Here is a 20,737-nt window from a genome sequence, read left to right on the forward strand (position 1 = left end):
TGAGCCAGCAGTGTGTGCTCACAGCCCAGAAAGCCAAACTGTATCCTGGGCTGCATCAAAAGAAGTGTGACCAGTAGGTCGAAGGAGGGGATCCTGCCCCTCTACTCTGCTCTTGTGAGACCTCACTTGGAGTACTGTGTGCAGTTCTGGTGTCCTCAACATAAGAATGATATGAAGCTGTTGGAGCAAGTCCAGAGGAGGGCCACGAGGATAAGGGGCCTGGAGCACCTCCTGTATGAAGACAGGCTGAGAAAGTTGGGGCTGTTCAGCCTGGAGAAGAGAAGGCTGCATGGAGACCTCATAACAGCTTTCCAGTATTTGAAGGGGGCCAAGGATGCTGGGGAGGGACTCTTTATTAGGGACTGTAGTGGTAGGACAAGGGGTAATGGGTTCAAACTTAAACAGGGGAAGTTTAGATTAGATATAAGGAAGAAGTTCTTTACTATGAGGGTGGTGAGGCACTGGAATGGGTTGCTCAAGGAAGTTGTGAATGCTCCATCCCTGGTGGTGTTCAAGGCCAGGTTACAGAGCCTTGGGCAACATGGTTTAGTGTGGCATGTCCCTACCCATGACAGGGGAGTTGGAACTAGATGATCTTAAGGTCCTTTCCAACCCTAACTATTCTATGATTCTATGTCTGCATATTAGGAGAAATGAGAGAACAGACTGACACCTTTCTTATTTATATTATGTTGATATTTATATCAAGTTTTAAAGATTCATTTTCACATGGGACGAGCTTTAAAATTATGTTTTCAATTCCTAGAGTATAACTGTTACTTTATGAACATTTGAATTTGTTGTGGTTTAAGCCCAGCCGGTAACTCAGAACCACATAGCCGCTCGCTCACTCCCCGCCTTCCTCCTGCTCCCGGAGGGATGGGGAGGAGAATCGGAAGAATGTAACTCCCACGGGTTTAGATAAGAGCAGTCCAGTAACTAAGGTATAATACAAAACCACTACTACTACCGCTAATAATGATAAGGGAAATAACAAGGGGAGCGGATACAATTGCTCACCACCCGCCGACCAGTACCCAGCCTGACCCGAGCAGTGATCTGGGCCTTTCGGGCAGTTCCCCCCGGTTTGTATACTAGGCATGACGTGCTATGGTATGGAATACCCCTGTGGCCAGTTTGGATCAGGTGTCCTGTCTCTGCTTCCTCCCGGCTTCCCCTCCTCCCTGGCAGAGCATGAGACTGAGAAAGTCCTTGGTCGGAGTAAACATTACCTAGCAACAACTAAAAACATCGGTGTTATCAGTGTCGTTCCCAGGCTGAAAGTCAAAAACACAGCACCGCACCAGCTACTAAGAAGGAGAAAAATGACTGCTATAGCTGAACCCAGGACAGAATTTAAGCACTTTAAATAAGTTATTGTTAAATTATATCTACTTTTCCATGGATGATCTGTGCCATTTTTGTTAAAGTTGAAGAGTGGACTTTTCATTTTACGTCCTTTTTAATTTAGGTGTTACATTTAACTTCAGCTTCAGTATGTAGTTTCACTTAAAAGCATACCAGTTTTGTTTTATTTGTAGCTAGAAGGATGGAGAAGTAGCAAAGAAAAACCCAGAATTATTGTTTTTATTATATCTCAAGCCTACTTTTTAATAGCAAGGAAATATTTCAGTCCTCCTGAATTCTTTTTATCCTTGTGGAGACTGTCAGTTATCGTATGGTCACTTGTCCACCAGCCGCTGCACTGACACCACCAATTAATCTAGTTTATGCCATCAACTAACCATCAGACTTGCAGACTCCACAGACCTTAATGGAGAAGAAGTGGTGATCTCACTGTAAAAGGCTGCTTGTTCCTTTTGACACTTTCCCTGGAGAGATCAAGGTCCAGGACAACAGTGATACAGCAGAGGTGACTCTGAAAGAGAGGGGAAAAAAAGCAGCACAGAAGTTTTAACTTTACATGGTAATACTCCATTCTTGTGCTGTTATGTGTTTGAAGTTTGATTTCACAAGTTCAGACACATTTGCAGATAATTATTTTCAGTGTCTTGTTGTTCCATTCAAATTTGTCAGTACAACCAATTCTCGCTTTCTTTAGAATCAGCTAATTTCTGCTTAGAGGTGAAGCCTCATTAGCCTTCACAAAACAATATGAAAGGGAAATGTCTGAAATGCTATGATTAGAGATGTGTAAAACTACTTGTGGAAACACAGATACCTGACAAGTCATTGATGAGGTCATTAAAAATATACAAAAATTCAATTATTTCATCCCTAAATAAGAGACTTTTTGTAAAATGCTTAAAAATATATTAAAAACCTGTTAGATGATAGCTTAAAAATGCACAGTGAATTTTTCTTCCTAACATGGGGCATTGATTGACACACCAGAGAAAGATAAATGTCAGTACCTAAATCAAGTTGAATGGCAGGCTGTAACTTTTCCCATCCATGGAAATGTTTAATGTGTAAATTGTACAAGTATTTGAAATGGAAGTATACAAAAAGCCCCTTAGGGATATGGTGGTGTGGAGACTGCAGGTCTGCTCATACTCAAAGGTATAGCAGTTGTAAAAACATTGTCTTGACAAATACATTCCTCAACGAATTTCATCATGGAATTTTATTCTTAGAAATTCATAACAAATTCATCAAGTTTAAACCATCTGGAGACTGGAGCCTGGGAAAGAAATCTCTGTTTGCAAGGACAAATGCTAAAGCTTGAGGCTTTAGGTTTATGAATTTCTCTTGTGCCTGGACTAGGCAGCCTTGTCTTATCCATGACGAGTCAGATCACCTTGGACTGTTAAGGGAAGAGCCTTATCCAGCTGGATAAAAATCAAACATCTGCTAAGGTGATGGCTCTGCATTAGGTGCCCCACAAGCGTGGTGGGATGAGCTGACTGGTCCATTTGCATCCAAGTTGCTAGGCAGCAGAGAACATAGACAAAGTCCTGGCAGAAGCAGTGGCTCCAGCAATGAAACCCTGACTGATGAAATTCATGGAGTAAGCTGTTGACCTGATCAAACACTGCCTGAATACCCCCTGGCGAGAACCGTGCCTGGGCACTGCAGACACTAATCATCAACATGGCTGTGTCAAATGATGCTCCTCATGCTGCAGAGAGATGCAGATCAATAGTTCTCACTGCGGTGCTGCAGTGGAGAGAAAGTTGGGGAATCAGCTCCTGCACACCTGATCCCCAACCCAAAGGACAGTGTTCAAGCTCTGAATACCTCAGCTCTCCATTTGATGGACATCTTGTTCGTAATCTCTTGGCAGACTGTTGCAGCTAATCTCTCTGTTGATTTTTACTTAGAAACACCTTGAGCTATTCAATCACTAATAAAATCTGAAAAGTTCGGTTTTCAAGACATTTAACTTAATTGGAGGTAAGGCTCCTTTATTTTCTGATGAGCAATCATATAGTTCTGCTTGGTTTTAAATAAAGGCATTAAACAGACAACTGACAACTGAGTCAAAAATCCATCTAACTACACTGAGCTCTAGCCCTGCAACTGGACTCAATTTGGGCTATTAGTGTCCCTATACCTGCTTGGTTTTCTTCTTTTCTCTCTCTCCTGGTATATTTTCCCAATTCAACTGGGCGAAAAAAGTCCATATATCTTTCTCAACCTGTATTTCCTTAGCAGCATGCACTGCTCTTACCAATATGAAGTGACAAATCTCAATGGACCCAGTTTGGAAGGAAAGGCAAACTTTCTGATTGCCTTTCAATTTGCTTTCCTTGTCTCCCTCTCTGTTACTTTCTCCACCTTACTTCAGATCAGATGTTGTTTTGTCCATAGCTCCTTGCTGATTTGCTAAGAAGCTGCTAAGGTGAGACAAAGCTGTAGGTGCAAAGTTTGGAGATGGAGATCAGGTGTAAAGATGGGCCTGCCACTGGGGTGGCCTTCCCACATCCCATGCCAGACGCCTGGTTTAGCGCCTACCTCTTCAGGAAAGACCAAAATTACCGAACAAGGGAAGGCACTTCTTGTCAGTATGTAACTGACAAGAATATGGGGAAGCTTCATGTGTTCAGATATTTTTTTACCTTTAAGTAAGGCCAAGTTTTTCGTAAAAATATAATGTCTCATTTAATTGTAAGTCCCTCAGGGCCCTTGCAAAAAAGCTGTAATATTTCATTGCATAAATGATATACCTAAATCTATATCAGATAATGTCTCTTTTTTTAATTTATTTAAATGATGAAAGATGTTTTTTTACGACTAAGATAATTTTATGACTTTTTCTTTTATGTTTTCTTAACAGGGATGACATTTAGACTAGAAAAGAAGAAAGTAAGAGCAGCCATCAATGAGTGGTTTTATTGGTTAAATTTTAATGTTATTTTTAGGCAAATAATGAATTACTTTGACTAATAACTGCAGAGCCAGACATGATTCATTCTCATAATTACGCTGACAGTCACCATCAATCCTGTAGTTGTAGTTCGTCTGATTATAAAATCTTCTTTTCTTTTCCAATATAACATCTTACCAAATTGCACCCTATGAAATATGATGTGCTTGCTGAGTCTTCCCTTGGAGAATCCTCAGAATAACGTTTGCAATTACAGAGCTATAGTTGCAGTAGGCAGCACCCAGCCCTGAGATTCAGGCTGGAGCCAAAGCTTGTGGAATGTTGACAATCTGGTAGAGCTTTTGGCCTTTGCAGATCATGGTTATTTTTGTAGAAGAGTTAAACCTACAAAGCTTCAAAGGCAAATCAATCTGTCTTGGAGGAACTGAGCACAGCCAAACCACCTTGCACTTGTTGAGCACATGCCAGCAGCCCTCAAGAGGACCGAGGTAAAATTACACTCTATTTAATTATAGCACATACATCTGAAGAAAAGAAATTACCTTGTATGTAGCAAGAATCTTTCACATGTTCTAGATCAGACAGGTGGGTAATTTCTCAAATGCTGGCCTGTATGACACTGAATCGAAATAGAATCATAGAATTAACCAGGAAAAGGCCTTTAAGATCATCAAGTCCAACCTTTACCCCGTGACTGCCAAGTCCACCGCTAAACCACGTTGCTAAAAGCCTCATCTACACATTTTTTGAACATGTCTGGGGATGGTGATTCTACCACTTCCCTGTGAAGCCTGTTCCAATGGCTGACCACCATCTTGGTGAAGAAAATTTTTCCTAATATCCAGTCTAAACTTCCCCTGGAACAGCTTGGGGCCATTACTTCTTGTCCTGTCCTTTGTTACTTGGGAGAAGACACCAGCCACCTCCTCGCTCCATCCTCCTTTCAGGTAGTTGTATAGAGCTATAAGATCTCCCGTAAACCTTCTCTTATTCAGACAACCCCAGTTCCCTCAGCCATTGCCCATAAGACTTGTGCTCCAGGCCCTTCACTGGCTTCATTGCCTTTTTCTGGACCTGCTCCAGCACCTCAATATCTCTCTTGTAGTGAGGGGCCCAGAACTGAACACAGTATTCAGGGTGCAGCCTCACAAGTGCTGAGTACACGGGCATGATCACTTCTCTGGTCCTGCTGGCTACGCTATTTCTGATACAGGCCAGGATGCTGTTGACCTTCTTGGCTGCCTGGGCACAAGTTGGCTCATGTTCAGTGTCCATCAATCAGCACCGCTCCGGTCGTTTTTTGCCGAGCTGCTTGCCAGCTACTCTTCCTCAAGCCTGTAGCATTGCATGGATTGTTGTGACCCAAGTGCAGAACCTGGCGCTTTGCCTCATTGAACCTCATGCAATTGGCCACAGCCCATCGATCCAGCCTGTCCAGATCCCTCTGCAGAGCCTTTCTGCCCTCCAGCAGATCCACACTCCCACCCAACTTGGTGTTGTCTGCAAAATAAACATTGCAAAGAAGCTTTCTCACTTCTTTTTGTGAAGACTATGTACCCAGCAATATTGAATATTTGAGAAAGATACAGGAATTGGTTAATTATGGAAATTGATTGCAACTCTTTTATTTCAGTAATTTATTTACTTAAAAAAGAGATATATCCATGTATACTGAGATGTTGTTTCTTCTGTAGATAAAAATGTATTATCTACCTTTGGCCATAGTCCCAGGAGTAAGACAGACAAGTTATTTGAACCTTCCTGGGAGTTCTCACAATAGCTTGCAAAGTGTTTCTCATATTGATGTGTAAGAGAATAAGCATTTATTTACCATCAAACTGTATAGCTTTAAAAAAAGGGGGGGGGGGGGAGTAAAATCTTTTTGGCATGCGCTAATAGCATATAAGCATATTGTCCTGGTACTGAGGGCTGGCTGGCTGTTAGGCAGACAACTTTCATTGCTCCCACTGCAAGAAGAAACACTCCTGTAATAACAACTGCCTCACCTTCTTGACTGTGTTTTTATACCGTAGTTCACGCTTTTGCTTGTTGACAGATTTAGAGCGCTTTGTGAAAACAGTAATTGGCCTGGGAATATAGCTGGCATGTTTCCTCAGAAAAGAGCTTGAATTAGATTGCCTTAGGTCTTTCATTAACTGGTAAAATTAATGCAATGCGCTGCTGCAACTGCCGTGCCATTTCAGGAGAATGCTGAAATCTTACTGCAGGAACCCCGAGGACAGCATTGACTGTTCCCCCTTCCCAGCCCTCTGTGGCTGTGCTGGAGTTTTTTGGCAGCTGTTGTAAACATAATAATTTTAGCATTTCTATAGTGGTTTCCCTCATTGGAGTTCCCAGGCATCCCCCAGGTGACACCTCTTTGCTGCGCCATGGGAAGGATCTGTAACTCCAGATCCGTAGCATGTGCATCATCCCTCTTTGGTCTGTAAAAGCAAAACTACAGAAACCTTTCACTCATCTAAAGATGCAGTGCACCATGATCTCAACCTTGGACTCTTATGAAGGATCTGAGAAACTTGCAATGTCCTAAGACGCAAAGAGGAGTGCAGGAGTGATCTGCAGCTGGGTGCTGGGATGTGGGCCATGTTGTGAGCGCTGGCACAATGAGCCCAGAGATGCTGAGCTGGTCAGTCTCAATGAAAGGATGCTAAAGATGGGCAGGGAGGTCTCCTGTCTTGCAGCACTTCCCATTCTTTCTCTGGAAAGAAGACAGAGTTGGCCAGGGGTGAAAACATTCAGCTGGAGTATGGGCTGGTTTATTTTGGTTTGGTTTTTATTGAGTTGGGAGGGATGGGGTGTTGTGTTGCTTTTAGGGGTTTGGTTTTGTGGGGTTTTTTTCAGTCTGGTTCTTTTACCTACCAAAAAAAAAAAAAAAAAAAAAAAAAAATCCCTTTTCAGGAATTTATAGAAAGATGCTTCAGGAATTTACTGCAATAGGATCATATTCTGGCTATTAATATTAATGCCTTAATCCAGGATTTGGATGTGCTGTTGTGGTTTAAGCCAGGTGCCTTCTAGAATAAAACTATAAAACTCTGCACTTTTCAAAGAGTTGCTGATAGTACAGGAGGAGTAAAATGTATCCCATTTGAGTTATATATATCAAAAGCTCCTATTTGAAGAAGAATATCTGAGGTGATTCAAAGATCCTGAAATAAATCCTGTATAGGTGATCTTTAGATTTATTGTTAATTATTACAAAATCAATACCTAAGGAGCTAAAAAACTTTATCTGTGCAATCATTGTATCTTATCAAAATGAAGAGAGATGGGATAGAAGGCAATGGGAGGGTAAAAATAGAATTATTACGTAAATTTGTTTTGGAAAGAAAATAAGGTACTTTTCCATCTAAGACATCCCACTTTGTTCTGTTCACTGTGATTCTCTTTCCTTTGAGGGAAAAAAAAAATAAATCCAAAATCCAGCTGATTATACACCTTATGCCTGGTTTCATTCACGGAAAGTAAATTTAGGAAATGAATTTCCCTTGTTAGGTTGTATAACTCAATACTAATTTTCTGAAATTATCTAGGGAAGAAGAGGTAGACTCATCTTTAGACATTAATGTATTTCAGTAAGAAACCCTGGAAGTTTGTTATTTCTGTCAGTTTAGAGAATATTGTTAAGGTGTCCGATTTGAAGGATAGTCTGTGAAGTCCCTAATAAACACCTCTGCTCTGGAACACTTAAAACACTTTAAGGCTGCTTCCGTATTACTCCCATAGATGTGCTACTGAATGAATCAAAACTAAGCACATGCCCCTAGGTTAGGCCAAGTCTTTAACTCAGAAAAAAAGTTCCTATTCAGGAAAATCATAGATATGAAATATAATTTGTCCTGAAGTGCTTCTGAGACTATATCCCTGAAACACCCACAGCAACTAAATAAGAAAAACCAGAATTAATCCAGAACACCTTTCTGGTTGTTTGTGTTGATGGTTGGTTTTGGTTGGTTCATTGGTTGGGTTGTTGGTTTTGGTTTTTTTTCACAAAGAAATAAAACAAGAGAAGTACCACTTTGAGTGAGTCTTCACATTTGGAAATGGATCTATATTGATAGCAGTTTGCTTAGTAAAGTCATATGTATTAAGTTATAATGTAACCCATTGCTCCTGGAAGTGTAGATATCTCTATAGGTGGTCCAGGCAGTAAAACTAAAGTAGTAGATTAAAGCAAAAGTAGTAATCTATGGTCTATTAGACCTAGTAATGCCACATGTACCACCAGGCCCCTCTATATAACATAAATTTGTGAGATGAATTAAATATTTCAACCCATCTACACAGAAGCGGAGAGAGTATGTGAAATAATAATAAAAAAAAAAATTTACACACACACCCCCCCTCCAAAACCCTAAACCAATTCAAAATCTTATCTGATATAACTGTTGAGATGGCTTCTGCAATTAGGTCCCCAGAAACTTTATACTCATATTTTTAAATAGCCTTCAAAAATAATAAAAGCATAAAATAAATATTGCGGGCTAGAAAATAACCACAAGTTAGTGTTATCTCCTAGTGTTTTCACTGATATGGAAACTGACCCTGAAACTTACCTACTTGTGCAAGGATGTTGATTTTAATAATGGATGTACTTTATTAAAGTCTTCCTTAAGTCCTTCCTAAGGATTCTCCTGGTGAGGGTTTTCTGCTCCAACAGCCCTCACTGAGACTATCAATTAGATTAACAATTCTTTTCTTGGGCTTCAGAGAAAGCTGCAGTTCAAAGTCCTTGAGAAGATGATGTTATGGAAGCCACTGAGATGTGAGGCAAAGTTTCATTATGACTAAATATTAAGTACAAGACATTACGTGAAAGAAGGGAAAAAATTATCCTCACAGCAACAGGCAATGAGGAGGTTTCAGTGTTAACAGTGAGATCATAACATTTGCAGGGTAAAAATCTCTTGATATTTAACAAAGCTAGACAATATTAGAGGAAGTCAAAAATACAAGGCAAAAGGGTGCAGTGCAGAGGCTGACACATCCATTGCTGACAAATATATCTACATGAAATTTTGGGCATCAATACAAGATTTTCATTTAGTATGCATCAGTTTTCAAACTAGTAATCAAAGTCTTAGTGTGCACAAAGTGTAAGTAAGTAAGTACTACAATACAGACCAGGGAACAGGTGTTATTCTGCTGATGAAAGCTAGATACTCAACCAAAATATTCTGTTAATTGCTAATCAGTCTGTCAGAAAGAAAAAATATAGGAAAATAAAACATGGAGGTATTTCAGAAATACTGAGGCAAAGCACTAGATTTCTCAGAAGATTTCTATAAAAGCTGAGAATCAAAAGATCAAGATAAGATGCTGAAGACAAAACAAATCAGAGGGGATATGCTGAAGTTACATGTCCCAGGAAATAATTAATAATGTACTGAGAGTAAACTAGCTCCTGCTATCTACTGTTCTAATAATAAAATTAGAAAAATAAATTGTCAAACACACAATTTACTACAGGAGAAATACCTATGTATTAAAAAAAATGAACAATAATAGCGGAAACCACTGCTGTAAGTTTAAGTGTATCAAGTAAGGCCCAAAGTTTAACTGGAGAAAAAAGTTATACTTGGGTGCCTGAATCTGAATCATAGAATGGTTTGAGTTGCAAGGGACCTTAAAGATCACCTAGTTTCAACCCCCCTGCCACAGAATCCATCCCTGACTTTTCTCAAGAAATACGCATCAGCATTCTTTTAGGATATTTCACCCTCTGGCGTTGGGTTGGAGGCTAATTTCTTCCAAGGGAAAAAAAAATAACAATAATTCTTTTGATTTCATTTGCCTGTGACAGGGGTTTTTATAACTTTCTGTGATGGATTTGTAGCTGCCCACTGGCAGGAATAAGATGAGGTGGCCATGAGTCTGCTGTAGTAAAGAAATTCTTTCACCCTGTGATATGTTCCTTGAAAAGAAACTGTAGATTTGGTTTATACATTGGCTAACACTTCATATTCAATAGATTAATATTAACCAATATAGACTGTGACAGAAAGAACACTGATACTATGGATAAAGATATGTGTGCATTCAAATATCTTTTATTTCTTCTTTGCATTCACATTTAGAGATAACTGTAGGCGGTAAGCCATCCAAGTATAGATCTGTCTGGAACATTTGAACTTGGTGTTTTAAACTTGGATTAGAGTCAATCCTTGACTGTAAGGATCTTATTACTATTAATGTGTTACAAGAACTGTGCTGAAAGGCCAGCTGCTAAAACCCTGCCACTAGCTCAGGGAGAAGATGGGAGCAATTTAGATTTCCATCCTCCTGAATATGAATCAATTCCCCTGTTAACTTCTTTTTGCTAGAGTGGCTTCTCACTGGGACTCATAAGCATACTTCACAAGAGAAGGGGTTTAGGTTTGTTTTTTTTTCTTTGGAGAGAAGAGGCTGCTCCCTACAGGGTATTCACCCTTCATCTCTGCTTCAAGCAACATAAGGACCCCAATGAGTCATACACAATATGGCACAGGCCAAAATTTTCAGCATTGGATAGTGAAAGACAACTACTGAGATCCTAAGGATGAGGGGAAAAAAAAACCCCAAAAAACCCAAAAAATAAATCCCCACAGCCAAAATATTTTAGTACAAAACCGTTCTAGTAAAACTCAGATCCTTGATACACATAGAACTAGATTACCACAAATACCTGAGGCTGCACCCAGTTTTGCAGTGGGCTTGCAGACACTCATCTTGGAGGAAAAAAAGCTATTCCTTCATTAAGCTAACGCCTAAAATCTCAGTAAAGGACCAGGTTTTAAATTACAAGATTGTAACAAAACAAACCCCCCCAAAACTAGATAGTATCACTAATAGAAGGTAGGGGAATGACAGATTTGGACTTGAGGTCTAAAAAGTCAATACAGAAGGGAAGAAGTTGATTAATGCTCTTAAATTAGAGTAAATAATGACAGACCTTCCAGAAAAACAGATTTTGCTGGAGATGTTTTTCAGTATAAGAAATGAAGCCACAAGTTGAGAGTAGAACAGTAAATATATATAAATGATAAATATATATAAATGATAATTGGGAATAAAAAAAATTAAAAGACACGTGTGTTACATAAAGCATGAACAAATGGTTAGCAACATTTTACAATTTTGTTTAGCCTGTACAGGACATCTATGTCTGCCTCACTTCATTTTGAAATCTAAAGGATATATGATCACTGAATTTATGCATTTATTCCACACACTTGTTCACATGCACACCCCAAATTCAGCATGGCAGAGAGGCTTAAACAGAATATACTAGACTGGGAAAAGACATAAACACTGATATTTTGGGCTATTTATAACCTCTGACTGACTTCAGTTGGGCCATGTTTTTAACTGAAGGTTTTATTCGTGACAGCTTGGAGGAGCCTACATATCTTAAAGTATTCATATAACATACAGATCTCTGAAATTGAAGCGAAGAGAACCTTTATACTCATGTTTGAATTAAGTTTATGTTCTAAATCATTGTGATGCACGAGGTTAAACACATGCAATGACAAACATATGCACATGGATAAATGTGTGGTGGTTACTACGGCTGTAATATTTATAATGATGCTAGGTTTTATTTCTCCTTTGGTTTAAAACAATTTTTTTTTTTTTTTAAACTAAGATTTTTTTACCGTTGGTATCTTATTGTTAGTCTTCCATCTTGGCCTCAAAACTCAAGTAAAAGTATTGTCTTGTATATTTCCTACTTTAAGCAAAGCATACAGGTTTATTCTAATCTAATGCCTTGATTTTGACTGCTTCATAAATATACAAAAGATTGCGTTTAACATTTTAATAGTTGTTAAAGCAGCAAAGGAGATAAAAGAAAGGTAAAGGACTTTCAAAAATTGAATTAAAGCATTTCCCAGCATTTTGATGACAAATTTACAACGAATAAATCAATTTGCAGTCACTGTGGACAGCTAGCTGAGACTGAGGCTGAAACTGTTCCATTGGGAAATGTTCTAAAAGATAAAAGTAATAACATTCTTTATTTTGTGTGAAGAAACATAGAAGGGATTTTTAGAGACCAGGAGATATGCAAACCTTTTCCAAGAAAATGAGGAGGGAGAAGATCATGTATACTCTATTTCTAACATTTATCAATTAGTATTGTAAAGATATTTCATGGGGTTTAGAATTTAAAGTGAAACATGTACATCAGTTATGAAATTTCAATTATTTAGAAATTTAACAAGGTTTCATATATATTGTTCTATACTGTTCTATATTTTATTTTAAAGGAATGGTAGGTTCCTAATCAAGAGTCCCAAATCCATGAACATCTGACTGTACAAGTATTTCCCCCTTACACCTGTCTTCCTGCTGCCTCTGGTAAACTAATTCCTTTGATGCTGTGATCCACAGCAGATTCAGAGTTCATGCAATAAAATTAATCTGAAATAAAATAGACCTATATTCATATATTGTTCTAATGATTCAAGAAGCAAAGTCTCTTTGTGGAAAGATACCTTTCAATGTGCTAAGGACCTTAAGTCCTTAGAAACTCCCTGGGGCTTATTAGTTTAGGCCATGTTTCCCAGTGCCTTTAGGCATTCAGAGAAATAGAGCTGAGCTTATATGGGTTTGCCAAGGTGCCTGAGCAGTTTAGGATAACCTCTATTTTTTTCCAAACTCTACCTTCTACACCTAGAATGTCTTCAGGGACATAGCTTGTCAGTGGCTTTACCTGTCCCTTTTTCTACAGTATAGAGTTATGATTATGAGTATTCTGTGCTGTAGCTGCCTTCTGTCTTGGTCCCTATCTTTCATCTATGGCTTTTGAAAATCTTGAAATCAACTAAGATCCTGTTTAAGTACCAAACTTTACTGAGACTTTTAAGTTTTTGATCCTTAAGTAATTTTGAAAATGTGATTTTCATTCTTCAGATAAAATGCCAAAATATTTCCCTTGATATATTACATTTTTTCTTCCTCAGTTGCAATGTAAAATTTGAAGTGTAACTCATCACCAGGATTCCTGTTGTGCATTGGAAATTGCTTGCATGCCTGAGGCTGCTCTCTGTCTTCTTTCACATGGCCAGATTCAGTCCTACTGATGCTCTGGAAAGTCTCCATTTCCTGACATCTGCCACAAGGAAAAAAAAAAAAATAAAAAAGGTGGAAATGACAGTCTAATATAACCTCCAAGGATGGAGTTACACACTCTTGGCCACCCTCCTCATTATGGCAGTGTGGGGTTTTAATTTGGAACATGCTACTCAGCCAATTAACTAATAAATAACTTATTATTAACAACTTATTTAATACTTACTGATAAATGAATAAGTAGCACTATGAGATGCTGAAGAATGTCTCATGATGCTACTGTAATCAAGACAATAATGAATGGCAGTAACTGCTCAAGAAATTATCTGCATATTTCTGCTTGATATCGGTGTTTTCTCTTAGGCTAATATAAGCATCCTGGTACTCAGTTTCTTCTTTCCAGCACATGTTCTTGTTTGCAGAAAGCTGCTCACAGTTTCATCTGTACCACTGCTTCACAAATGTGGTTGGATGGTTTGTCCTTCAAGACCTTGCTTCAGTTCTTGGACCTTCAGTGTTGGCTCTTGATCATAGCTTATAGCAAGTTCCCAAAGTATCACTTGAAGTAGTGTTATAGAAAAAATTCGTAAACCTGTTGACTACTTTATAACATGATTGGAAATTTTCCTTGGTTTTCTCTCATATTTTCTCATTTCCTTTTTATTCATCAAAAATCCCTTAACATTTGCAGATATTTCACATTGTTCTCAGAGTCATTTACTGTCCTTATTAAAATTTTGTCACACAAATGAAGATTTTAATCCCTCATAATCATATATCAAATGGCAAGCTACTCCATCTCTTCAACCTTTAGAGCATTCTGTAATTGGATTAACTGGCAACCATTGTTCTCCCCTGGTGCAGTCTCAGCAGCCTGCAAGGACGGGGAATGGCCAGTCGATGAAAATACAGCATTTTAAAAGGTTAGTGAAGTTAGTCAGGCTGGGGTTTTGTTCTGTCCACTTGCTAAATCAGGCATGAAGGTTTATTTTCTGTTGGTTTATCATCATAAATCAAACTTGAAAAGACCAAACTCAAGAACAGCAAAGATGAATTTGTGTAGTTTTGACTGCCACAAGAGAGAGAAATAGTGAGGGGTGCTTTTTTTTCTCTGCTTTATATTTCAGGTGTGTGTGTGCTGCTAATTGAAACCTATTTCCTGGGCTCCAGCTGGTGATGTTACAAATGGGAGGGCTCCTTCAGCACAGTAGCTAAGGTAATATCTGTTTGAATTTGAAAAGATTTAACCTACCTCAGATAACAGATGAATTCTTTTATAGCATATGATCCATGGGAACAGTTAAAAATTAATTTCCGCATGTCAGGACACTCTTTCAACGTATTGGAAGAGACTAAGACAGTGATTAAAGCAATCTGGAAAGCCCTGGGCACTCCCACCGCTCCAGCCTTGGGGCCATGCAGAGGAGAGCTGCTTGGTTGCTCAAGCAAATAGGTATGAGACTTGCATTTTTTCAAACAAGAAGACATACCAACCATCCTTTAGTGTAGCTAATGAATCTGGGTGATTTTAGCTTGGCTGTATCTGTCTGCCCCTATCAGCTGAAGGAAGAAAAGGCAGCTGCTTTCTGCAGAAGACAGGGCTGGGGATATGTTCTGGGGGAGGTAAGGGATCACTCTCTTCCCACCTGATTGAGCAGCCCAGCTTTGCTTGTCTGCTGGGGGTATGTCCCTGTGCTCCTTTCAGAATAACGTTTGATGACTCCTATATACTTAAAATCATGCTTGCATACCTAAAAGCTAGTGATTAAAGGCTCCTTAAAATAACGATGATGCATGAAAACGATTATATATGTAGGGGTTTTTTGGTTGGGGTTTTTTTTGTTTTTTTACAGCTGTGATATGTAGGCTTTCTCTTTCACTTATTTGGTGTAAGAATTATTTCAACCCTGATACAAATAAGTTCTCATGGTAAATCATAGTACTCGGTGTTAGGGGTCTACACATACTGCTAAACTGATATCGTCTGGATCTCTGTCTAAACACTAGCAGTACGAAACATCCAAGTTATACTGCAAACAAATGTCTGGATACCATTTCTAAAAGCACATTGAAATGTTCTGACTTCAGTTCCACAAATATTTCCCTCCTGAACTGTACATGGAGTGTTAGTGAGTGTCTAGGAGTAAAACTCTGAATATTTATATATAGCCTAAAGCCCAATAGTCACATTTAGTGAAATCATCTGCTTAACTGTGCAGTGGTTGTGGTTGCCTATGTAATTGGGAGAGATGGCAAAATACTTAAGCACTTCTAGTGAGCTTTGTGTCAAAGTTATTTTATAATAAATTTGTCTTCAGCATTGTGCTATGTGTTGTTACAGAACAGACTATAGTACCTTTCTAAAACACAGCCCTAATTTCAGCACAGATGAAGCAACACCCCTGATAAATATCCTTCTAAGAGGAGATTTTTATTTTTTTCCTGGGCTAATTGGACAAGCAATGACATTTTGAAAAATCAGAGGTTTTGAACATTCTGAAAATGTTTAGTATATTTTTGCTTCCTAACTCAACTGCAGCTTCACCTAAAAAGTGTTTAACTTGCTATGTTGCAGTGTCATTACTTTGGGCACATTTAGTGCAGTTGAGTTTGGAGTGCTTTGGATATCCGATTCCAGCATGCTCTGTTAATGCTCATGGGGATGAGCATTATTTTCTCTTCCCACACCCATTTCAATTTAATGTATGCATATATGTATATACATAAATCTTACATTTCCAGCATGAAAGCCACAAACACTCAGAATAGGTGAAATCTATTCTATCCATGCTCCACATGAGACTTTGAGTGCTCCTGGGGGCTTCAGTAGTGCAAAATGATAATGTTACCATTTATTCTGGGGCAATATAAGAAATAATCTAGTCAGCATATTTTTCCAAGCATCCTTTAAAAGAATGTGATTTCATAAATGTAACTCTCTTAGTGAAATATTGTTCAGTGCAAAATTATTCTACTTGGATGAAGTCTTATGGGTATCTTAGAAATGTTACCATTCCAAGAAGGAGACGTCTACAACTTTTTTATCAGGTGGTTTTGATGTTTGGAAGAGGTGTGTGATTCTTATTTTTAGGTTCTGTCCTTTTCTTCTGTTCCCTGCAGCTCCCCCAATACTGGTGTTTCCTTAGAAACCCTGACTGTCAGATGGCATCATAAAAATATGAAGTGACACTGAGCTGTCATTTGAGGGAGGTGATTATCGTGCAAATAATGTGGCAATGCTGGCAAAAATCTTGGGTTTAGTCCTGTTTCTGAAAACTATAATTTCAGTCAAGATTTAGGAGAGGGAGGAACCTGTCTCTGCTGCCCTTTGCATACCTTGTTGAGAACAGATATTACTGTGAGGAAGAGAACATTGCTATGCAGCTGTATAACCTTTTTAAGTCCTGGGTTGTGCTTCTGGTGCTGGATAGATTTGTTGTTGTGAAAGCTGTATGCTAGGTTCCATAACTCTTTAGAGGTGTTTATGTACAAGCTCTCCCAAGGGTGATGTTTTATCAAACCTTATTACAAAAACTCTCCTCTCTGCAAGCTATCAAATTCTTATTGAGTTATTAAAATTCAGTATTGCACCTGATCAAGGATAAGCCGAGGCTCTCTTTCATATTCATGGAAGTAAGCTATAGTACCTACAAATTTCTGGAAGATTTTATATGAGCCATAGGTATCTTGTACTGTGGTCGTCTGCAGGGTCCAGCATGGGTTGGAAAGTTGTTTTGTGTTTTGTTCAGATTTTTTCATTTCTCTGCACAGCTTGTTTAGAAGTGCCTTGACTTACTCTTTTCCTGTCTCCTCTGCCCTCTGTGCCCACCCAAACCCCTCTCCTGTGTTATGTCTGGACTCCTTAACTCCTTCATCAGACAGTGGAACTTCCCTAACCAGGTTCGGAAAATGAATTGGGTTTCATTACTGAAATGTGCCACTACTACTGATTGCATTAAAGACAATGAACGGTAGGTGGGTTGTTATGAATTAAGAATTCAAAGCTGGTTCGTCACTATGTTGGAAACGAGGAAAGGAGACTCCTGGCAAAGTATTTTCCACCAGAGACAGACAGCCTCTTTGCTGTCTTCCACCACCTCTTCCAGAACGGATAAAGTCTGGAGTAGCAGCTGCAGCCTCAATATTGACAATCTCTCCCCTCTCATCTACCAGAAGAAGGGAGAGCACTGGGGCAGTCAGAGAAGGAGCAAGTCCTGAATGAAGTCAACCATGCCTCAGACTCATGGCAGCCCCCTGAGCTCACACTGCTCTCCTATGCTCTCAGCTGGACTTCATGTGGATTTTGCTCCAGACTTGAGGTGTGAAGGTGGATCCTATTTTGATTGTCTGCAAAACGTAAACCACTGACATTCTTTGTGTTTGAGGATAACGGTGCATGAGATAAGCCAAGGTAAAATCCATGGCAGTGGAAGAGCTGTTGCTCTACTGGAGGGGTTATTTTGGTGGGATGTGCCCAGCAAATGCAGGACAAGTGTTGGAGCTTTCACCTAGTTGGATTTAACCCTAGCAGCAGCTAACACATGGTTTACAGGATGCAAAAGATGTCAGTAACCATGTGATAACTGCCTAGGTACTCAGGAAGGATTTGCACGTGGCAATAGTTTCTTTTCTGAGTGAGGGATAGCAGTACTGCTGCTTGGCAGCCCTGAGCCCATGGTTTGCCAAGCATCAATCTGGGTGACGGGGCGGAACCGAGCTGCCACTGCCGCCATACAGATTTATGGATGCTGCTAAGGTGTATGGGCTTGTATTCAAACAGACTGGACATGTGTAAGACATACCAGGTGACCTGTGACTGAAGGAGGGAGCACCTCCTTTTACATTTTCTGGAAGTCTTGGAGCATTGGTCCGTAAGGTCTCTATCAAGTGTGGCCTGACAACATCTAGGAAGGATGTTTTGCAACATCTATAAGTATTCCCAGGCAACCTTTGCCTTCACAGGAAGAGATACGGTTTCTGGGATTCATGCATCGGTTTGCTATAGACTCGTTTCTTGGTTAATGCTTCATAAAGTCAGTCTAGACTTGCTTATTTCTCAAGTTTTATTCCTTTTCATTTTGGTCACTTTGCCTCTCAAACTCTATCCATTCAATTTTCTCCACAGTGACACTAGGCTACCCTCACAGCAATTAGCATGTACAGCCTGAGTTGTCCTTATTACCACATAACTTGTGTGTAACATGAGTTACAGTGTCTTGAATGCTGCACTGTAAAAGTGCCTCATAAGCCAGACCGATATAACTGCAGGCTTGTCCTGACACTTTTTCTTTCTTTTTTTTTTCCCCCCGTCTAATTTCTCATCAAAATCAGCTGTTGCGTTCATATCAAAACCAATAATTCCTCTTCTTTCAGCTGAGTTGTACTTATGGAAATTGTTATCAAACGGGAGTGATTGCTCTGTTTTGGTACAGGTCTTTCCTATTCTTTTGATGTTGATCTGTGTACACCATTTAGAATTTTGAATATACATTAGAAATTTCCTTCCTTCCTTCTTCAGTTTTACTGCTGCTGCTTGCTCGTAATTTTTTAAAGGTTTATATCGTACCTGTAGAGTACTTTCTTTCTTTTTAGAGGTATATGTGCCATTGACAAGTGTATACATTATATGTTTTATTCATCTGTGTATTTTAATAGCCCATAAACAGCTGGATTAATAAGATGCTTTGTCAGATTCAAAGTCTAAATGAACCCTCCATGCCATCAAGCTGATACTTGAGGTTTCCTCGAGAGAATAAAATCTTACTGGAAATTGTAGTACTGAATAAACCTGGAAATTCAAATGCTTTACAGGTGGGAGATGCTGCTGGATCTGTAGGACAGTGTTCAGGGAAAAAAATTGCTTCATCACAGCCTGTAGGAGCTGTGAATGTGAACTGTGTGAGTGTGCATGAGAAGTTCTGAAATGAAAATCAGGGAAACTAAGGCATGAGACGTGGAATAAAAAGAATTAAATGTGTGCAACATCTTTCTACTCTATTGCCTGAGCAAGGAAGCGGGTAGAACAGAGATTTTTCTTATTCATTCAAATGTAAATCAACAACATTACTTGCATGTGAGTGTGAGCTAGGATTTAACAATGTACCTGTATGTTGCAAAATGATGGAGCCCTGTCCATAGGGATTTAAAAATAAATTCACTAACAAAAGTACTTTCCCATTTAATACCTACATATACATATAAAAAAACCTGCAAACACCATATATCCAAACCTATATAACAATTGCATAAGGGCTGAAAGAAAACAAATTCTCTGCCTTCAAAACAGAGTAATTGCCATATCAGAGCAGGCTGGAAATGCCCCTATTTTAACCTCTACTTCTCACAGTCATTCCTTAGAAAGGTGTGAGAGATCCATCACGGGCAACTGGGGAATGATTTTCTCACAGGGAAATGTTTTTTTTCCTTCCTCCATCAGTTAGCAGCTGATCTCTGGCCCAAAGTACAAGGCTTTGTATCTTTGCTACAATTATTTTTACCCTAGGTGATGCAAAAATCTCAAACCTTCCAAAAACCTTAGAAAACAGATACACCTTACAATGTTCACACAGTGTGAAAAGGAAAGCATATTTCTTTCTCTTTTTGTTCTTCAGCTACAGAAAATTCAGATCAGAAAGAATCAGAGAAAAATACTTGAGGAAAGGTCACTCTGCTGAGCTGCTTTGAAACTCAGATAAAAGTACAATGATAATCCCATTATAGGGTAGCATCAGATACTTTAATTCAATCCTATATAACAGTCTCTCCAGGGGACTTCTCAGCCACAGACCACACAGAGACTTGCCTGCCCACACAAAGTTTTTGTGCCGGAAGAGAAGATGCTGGTGGCACCTCAGGCAACCAATGCCAACCTGGGACAGTGGATGTGATGGTTTTCTTGAGTGATGGTAGGGGGAAATTGTGTGAATGTGGTGATGCTGAGGAAGAACGGTTCTATTCCAGAAATGTAACACACTCACCTAACGTAAATTGTAGCTTTTGTACACCTAAGATTTTCTTTTTTCTTCCTTTTTTTTTTTTTTTTAAGAAGCAACATGGCACAAGTAATTTAAACACTTTAAACACTTGTTCACACTCAGACTGTATTCTCTTTGTCCAGAGAATCTGTGGACGCAACTGTTCAAGGCCGGTTTGGATGGGGCTTTGAGCAACCTGGTTGCAACCTGGGGGATCGGAACTAGATGATCTTTAAGGTCCCTTCCAACCTAAACCATTCTGTGATTCTATGATAATGAAAGGGCTCTGTCATAAACATGTGGCTGTGCAGCCCTCTCTGTTGGGGTGCTAATTTGGATAGGGCTACTGTGCCAGCCCCATCGCGGGTGGGAAGAGGCACTCGGCACTTTCTCCTGC

The 20,737-nt window shown here is 39.3% G+C and overlaps 1 long non-coding RNA gene across 4 annotated transcripts in view; it reads left to right on the forward strand.

The window, feature by feature from the left end:
- LOC115611924 overlaps positions 1-19,484 on the forward strand; it is a 63,510-nt gene extending 44,026 nt beyond the window's left edge. For 3 of the 4 annotated variants that reach the window (XR_003992772.1, XR_003992782.1, XR_004389953.1), the window contains 2 exons: positions 14,494-14,582; positions 17,245-19,484. This is a non-coding gene — a long non-coding RNA (uncharacterized LOC115611924). Of the gene's footprint in view, positions 1-14,230; positions 14,290-14,493; positions 14,583-17,244 lie in introns of those variants that run through there. The other variant, XR_003992777.2, reaches the window with a different exon arrangement.
- Positions 19,485-20,737: the final 1,253 nt, after the last annotated feature.

This window comes from Strigops habroptila, chromosome 8 (genome assembly GCF_004027225.2).
Source record: "Strigops habroptila isolate Jane chromosome 8, bStrHab1.2.pri, whole genome shotgun sequence".
Classification (NCBI taxonomy): domain Eukaryota; kingdom Metazoa; phylum Chordata; class Aves; order Psittaciformes; family Psittacidae; genus Strigops; species Strigops habroptila.